Source organism: Arachis hypogaea, chromosome 8, assembly GCF_003086295.3.
Source record: "Arachis hypogaea cultivar Tifrunner chromosome 8, arahy.Tifrunner.gnm2.J5K5, whole genome shotgun sequence".
Taxonomy (NCBI): Eukaryota; Viridiplantae; Streptophyta; class Magnoliopsida; order Fabales; family Fabaceae; genus Arachis; species Arachis hypogaea.
In genome coordinates this window covers 5231145-5238273 of record NC_092043.1, presented here as the reverse complement: position 1 = coordinate 5238273, position 7129 = coordinate 5231145, and the positions used below count along the sequence as shown (strand labels likewise).

Sequence of the window (7129 nt, the reverse complement as noted above, 5' to 3'; positions counted from 1 at the left end):
AAAACTAGATAAAAATAAATCTTTTGAATTAATGAAGAAATATGTTAGATAATTAATATTTTTTTGAAATATTTATATTATATTTAAACGAATATTAACTAATTATTCGTTTCCCTTTTTAACTAAAAATATCGGGCTAAGATTTCAGAAAATCTAATTGATCATGTATATGTTAGATTAGTTGTATAGTTTCATCAATGGTGGGCAATATAGGTCCCTTCTTAATAAAGAGTGGCAGTGAATACTCTAACAAAGATTTTATAATTATTTTTATATAAATATATTTTATTTTAATTATTAAAAATAAATTTAAAAAATTTAATTTTTATATATTATAAATATATTATTTTTATTTAAATTATGATAAAATAAATAAATTATACTTTTTAAATTAAAATCATGATGAAAAAATATTTTTGATATTTTTAACAGAATAAGCAATTTTTTTTGTCCCAGCACCCAACAAAACACTAAAATTTGCTTGCATTGCTGGTAGCGCTTTCCTCTCCTTCCCAATGGCTGCATCCCTCTCCAAACCCTCTTCTATTATTTTTTCACCACCCAACTCTTGCTTCCACACCAAACCACTCCAAAGCTCCATCTTCTTCCTCAGACACGCACAACCATCCTCCTTCTCCCTCTCATGCAACAACGATGGGGAGAACACGCCCCGCGAAGAGTGCGGCTTCGTTGGCATCCATGGTGACCCGGAGGCCTCTCGCCTCTGCTACCTTGCCCTCCACGCCCTCCAGCACCGGGGCCAAGAAGGCGCTGGCATCGTCGCCCTCAACAACAACCACCTCCAATCCACAACCGGCATTGGCCTCGTTTCCGAAGTTTTCAACGAGTCCAAGCTCAACCAGCTGCCGGGAATTTCCGCTATTGGCCACGATCGGTATTCGACAGCAGGACAGTCTATGCTCAAGAACGTTCAGCCATTCGTCGCAGGCTACCGTTTCGGCTCGGTCGGGGTTGCTCATAACGGCAACCTCATCAACTACTGCTCCCTAAGGGCCAAACTGGAGGACAAGGGTTCTATCTTCAACACAAACTCTGACACCGAGCTTGTCCTTCATCTCATTGCCACCTCCAAGCACAGGCCTTTCCTCCTGAGGATCGTCGACGCCTGCGAGAATCTTCACGGCGCTTACTCCTTTGTCTTTCTTACACAGGACGACAAGCTCGTCGCCGTCAGGGATCCCACGGCTTCCGGCCCCTCGTTATAGGCAGGAGAAGCAACGGCGCCTGTCGTTTTCGGATAGGAGACATTTGCCCTTGATTTGATCGAAGCCACGTACGAAGGAGAGGTGTACCCTGGTGAAGTTTTGGCGGTGGACCATAGCGGAGAAGTTCAATCTCTCTGCCTGACGTCTCATCCACAGCCGAAGCAGTGCATATTTGAGCACATATACTTTGCACAGCCCAATTCTGTTGTGTTTGGGAGATCCGTGTACGAATCACGCAAGAAATTCGGTGAGATTCTGACCACTGAGAGCCCCGTGGATTGCGATGTTGTGATAGCGGTTCCAGATTCCGGCGTGGTGGCTGCGATTAGATATGTGGAAAAAGCGGGTGTCCCTTTCCAGCAAGGTCTGATAAGGTCACACTATGTTGGAAGAACGTTCATTGAACGTCGCAGAGGATTAAGGACTTTGGGGTGAAGATGAAGCACTCCCCAATGGGCGCGGTTCTGGAAGGGAAGAGGGTTGCGGTGGTGGATGATTCCATTGTGAGAGGAACTACTTCAATTCATCTCAGATTGTGAGGATCATAAGGGAGGCTGGGGCTAAGGAGGTTCCATATGAGGATTGCGTGTCCTCCGATCATTGGTTCGTGTTATTATGGAGTTGACCCTCCCACCTCCGAGAAGCTCATATCCAATAGGATGAGTGGTGTGGATCAGATTAGGGACTTCATTGGATGCGACTCGCTTGCTTTTCTTCCCCTTGATAGCCTCACCAGCTCCTTCGGACCTCACTCTTCAAATTTCTGTTATGCTTGCTTCTCCGGGGTCTACCCTCTGCCTCTGGATCCCAATGCCTTCGGTAGTGGGATTCAGCACGCTTCCCTTCAACCGCACCCAAATTACCAAGAGCCCAACATTGTTACTCTTTGAGCCTTTCACTAATGGCTTCGTCAATGCCATTATGCCAATACATTTATTACATAGATTTGGATTCTAAGACAGTGCAGGATTAATAATTAGAACTGATGAGGACAGTTTTAGGTTTCTCCTGTTATTAATAAGAGATCTTGTTCCCTTAGCAATTAGCATATGCTATTAAGGAGTTTTCAAAATCCCAGTTCCACTTAGGATTTCGTTTTTTCTCGTTGTTTATCCATTCTCTATATTGACGGGAAATTATGGATAACATAATATTATGACGTACGTTACTATTTGCACACTGCAGATAAAATTACTTCCTCAATCTACAAAGTAATGTAATACCTTTTGAATTAGAAAATATTATTGAAATCCTTTGCTACTCTCTGTATGCGTTCTCTGGGGATAACTGTTTTTCTTTTTTCCTTTTTTTCACCAACTACGTTTTCATGAAGAATATTAAGTTTATCGCTATTGAAATGAGACTATCGCCTAAAAAAACAAGGCAGGGATTTTAGCCTTAGGTTACAAGGTGCATTATTAATGAAATGAAATCTTGGGAGACTTTTCAGACTTACTTTGCCTACTAATCCGCTCCTTTGTCTCTCTCTCTCTCTCTAAGTGTGCCAAAATTTTAGCTCCCAATTCCTCTTATGAGAACCTCCAGGTGGTCTGTGATATTATCTGTCGTTGTAAGTACCTTAATCACTCTATTGCATCCAACTCTACTATAAATCTTCTCAGTTCCCAATCCCAAATAACTTTTAATCCATGTATTACCTCACAAAATTCTGCCTAAAAAGTAGCATAAATTCCAATTTTCAGTATGAAGCCGACAATCCATCTTCCCTAGTAGTTGCGGACCCCGCTTCTTGCTCTACCAGAAGCTTCTGGCAGCTACTGAGTTTTACCAAACTAAACATGGACCGCCTCCAATCCGAATCGTGTATAATACACGAAAATTTTTAAATGTTACTAACAGGGTGTGCATGGTTCAGTTTTTCTATAAACTGAACTGAAACTGTACTAAACTATTTTAAATGGTTTAAAAACTGAACCAAACTGCTTTGTCACATATGAAACTGGGCGCCTGATTCAATACTCCTAAAAGGTTTGGAGTATTAAAACTCTTCTTAAAGAGTTAAACAAAAGTTAACGTATTTGGAGTTTTAGTACTCCTTAATTAAGAAGAGAGAGAAGAATCATCATTTAATTATTAAAGAAAGAGAAAAGAATTAGCATTAAATTCTATTTGGGTTAAATTTTTTGGTTTAATTTAAATTTATTTTATTTTTAGATTGATATTAAATTATTATAAAATTATGATAAAAATAAAAATTTAAAAGAATTAAAAAGATATAATACTCTTACTATTCTAAATTTTTTCTATTTAAACAAGCATATTCATATTATTTTAAAATTAATACGAATAAATTTATTTAAAATTTTTAAATTTTAAATAAATATATTCATCTTATTTTAAATAAATATTCTCGTATTAATTTTTTAAAGCGCTTAAACATGATTTTTAATATCTCAACAAAAGAGATAGATATATGTAATCTTTCAAATTAATAATATTAGAGTGTATATACAAGTACATAATATCTGAAAAGATTAATAAATCTTACCTAGAAAATATAGTTAGAGATATTTTTTGCTTAAGATAATAAAAATAATACGAATACGTTTATTTTTATTAAATTAAATTATTAATTTAAATTATATCTATCTAAATTTTAAATAAAAAATTTTAAAAGTTTAAAATTCAAATATGTGAATAAAATTAGATTAATAAAAAAATAAAAATATACGAATACGATTTAAATTGTACAAAAATAGAAATAATTTTGTCGGTGAACAAATTCATTATTTTCAATGAACAAAAGAAGATAGTATATTAAATAAACTTTATGAAATAAATTATCATTTTAAATAAATAATTAAAATAAATAAAATATAAAATTATTAATTAATTAGATTTTATTAACTAATTAAATAACTTATATACTAATAGAGCATATTAAATTTCTTATAATAATTATAATTATCATTTATTAAAAATATATTTTATAAGTTGTAATTAATATGTTTGTAGTTTTTCAAAAAAAATATTAATTGTTTATTGATTTCATCAGTATGCATTAAATGTTAACCTAAATCAACGCAAAATAAATTAAATTTTAAATTTTAATAGTATTTTTTTGTTAAAATTATATGGAGTTTTAAAACTCCAAATATTAAGGGAGTATTGTAATGTACGTTGGCACAATATCCTAGAGAATTCCATTAATGAAGTTTTTTATGTATATTGACAAAATTATTAATTAATTAATATATATTTTTTTTGTAAAACTACCAATACATTAATTATAACTTTTAAAATATATTTTTAATAAAATAGCAATTATGATTATTACAGAAATTTTTTTTGATAACTTACTATTGAAAATTTAATATATTCTATTGGTATATAAGTTATTAAAATTATTAAATTCATTTATAAATTCTAATTAATTAATAATTTTTATTTTTATTTATTTTAATTATTTATTTGATATTATAATTTATCTCATAAAATTTGAAATTTTTAAATAAATAATTTAATTATTTTAATTATCAAAATAAATAATTTATAGCGTACTTACCAATTTACACTGCGTTTATTTATTTCGTTTACATATGTATATTTTTGTCAATTTTTATATATCTTGTTTACACATAAAAATTATCTCGTTTATAGTATAAACTAGATATATGTATTTATAAATAATTAAATATAATTTTTAAAAATAATAAAAAATATTAATAATTTAAATTGGATTAAACTTTGTAACAAATTTTGTACAACCAACTTAAATAGAAAAAATTTTATATTCAATGCCAATAGAGTCGTGATCTTCATTAACTGTGTCATCAAATAAATCACCTATATTTAAATTATATTTTAAACTTTTATACACTCTCATGTGACAAACAAAATTTGAAATATATATAATTTAAATTTAAAAATTAATATTCAAGAGAGTACATAAAAAATTTAAAAATTTTGTCATTTAAAAATTTGAAATATTATTGAATTGCTTTAGAAATAAATCTAAGAATTATTATTAACTTTATTGAAAAAATAAAAAACTTTAAATTTCACAAAATATTTTTTTTAGTGTTTGGGATTCGACCTAAACTAATTATCCTATATATTAAAAATAAAAATAAAAATTTATATAATTTTTATCTAACCTTATCAAACTTTAACTATCATTCACATCTTTTTATTCTTATTTTTTTCTTTGCAAATTTTTTTTCTTTTTTTTATTAAAGAAATTTAATTCTAATTCGATATTCAAATCAATGCAAACTGATATGATCCGTCTGGGTTTAATTACAAAAACATATTTACACCCTAACTTCATGAGTTAAATATCAGAAGCAACAACTCTAGTTACAAATCTGACGATAATTTAATACTATTCTGCTCTTTGGTTTGTGACTACTTATTTAAAATTATTTTTAAATTTAGTTTTAACTATAAAAATTTAAAATTAAATTTAAATAATAACCTAAAATTGATTTAAAATAACACTTTAAAAAAATATTAATTCTGTTCCTAATATATATTTATATATATCCTAATTAAATGGTATGTTATAATATAGTTAATTTTTAAAATCATGATGTTATAGATAAAAAAAGTAGTATACGTGATAAGTTTTATGAAATAAATTATAATATTAAATAAATAATTAAAACAAATAAAATTTAAAATTATTAATTAATTAAAACATAAAAATAAATTTTAAAAGATAAAAATATACCAGTACGATTTAGATGGTAATGTAATGAGTTTATGAAATTTTAAAACAAAATAAATCTTAAAGATAAAAATAAAAAATTGTTATGGAAAACAATCATTTTTTTTATTTTATTTCAATAAAAAAATTAACACTAATAAAATACTAATTAAAAAAAACGTTGCTTAATAGATAAAGATATATTTTATGATTATTTTATGGTTTTTATTTAAAAGTATAGTTTTATGTTAGTGTTAATTTTTTAAATATTAATTTTTTTAAAAAATATAATTTATTGACATTAATTGTTTGATGATGTTATTAATATATAATAAAAGTTCTATTAATAGAATACCTATTAGAAAATTGTGCCAACACATATTACAATATTGATAATCTAAAAGGAGTTTCAAAATTCCAAACATAAGGGGAGTATTGTAACATCACCATGAAACTGGTTCTAAACCAGTTTATAATACAGTGCACCAGTTTAAACCAGTTCATAAATATAAAACTGGTTTTAATTAAAAAAAACCAGTTTAAACTGGTTTATAGGCTAAAACTAGTTTTCACACTCTCCCTCTTTCTTTCCCTCTCTCTCTCCCCTCTCTCTCCCCACTCTCTCTCTCCCTCTCACTCTCTCTCTCCCTCCCTTCCTCTCTCTCTCCCTCCCTCCCTCTCTCCCTCCCTCCCCTCTCTCTCCCTCTCTCTATCTCTCTCTCTATTCCTCTCTCTCTCTCTCTCTCTCTCTCTCTCTCTCTCTTCTTCCCTCACTCTCTCCTTCTCCCCTCTCTCTCCTTTCTCTCTTTTTTCTCTCTCTTCTCCTCTCCCTCTCTCTCTCTTTTCTCTCTTTCTTTCTCTATCTTCTTCTCTCCTTTCTCCCCTCCTTTATCTCTCTTCCTCCTCTCTATTTTCCTTTTCCCTCTCTCTTCCCTTCCCCTCTTTCTCCCCTCCCCTCTCTTTGTCCTCCTCTCTCTCTCTCCCTCTCTCTTTCTCTTTCCCTTCTCTCCCTCTCTATCCCTTTCTCTTATTCTCTCTCTCTCTCTCCCCTATCCTCTTCCTCTCTCTCTCTCTCCTTTCCTCTCCCCCCTCTCTCTTCCCACTCTCTCTCTCTCTTTCTCTCCCTCTCTTTCCGTCCTCTCTCCCTCTCTCCTTCTCTCCCTCCTCTCTCTCTCTCTCTCTCTCTTTCTCTCTTCCTCTCTCCTTCCCCTCTTCCTCTCTTTCTCTTCTTTGC

The 7129-nt window shown here is 30.9% G+C and overlaps 1 pseudogene; it reads left to right on the top strand.

Moving 5' to 3' along the window:
- The first annotated feature begins 515 nt into the window (after window positions 1-515).
- LOC112704917 (amidophosphoribosyltransferase, chloroplastic-like) lies at window positions 516-2146 on the top strand (annotated as a pseudogene).
- The last annotated feature ends 4983 nt before the right edge of the window (window positions 2147-7129 follow it).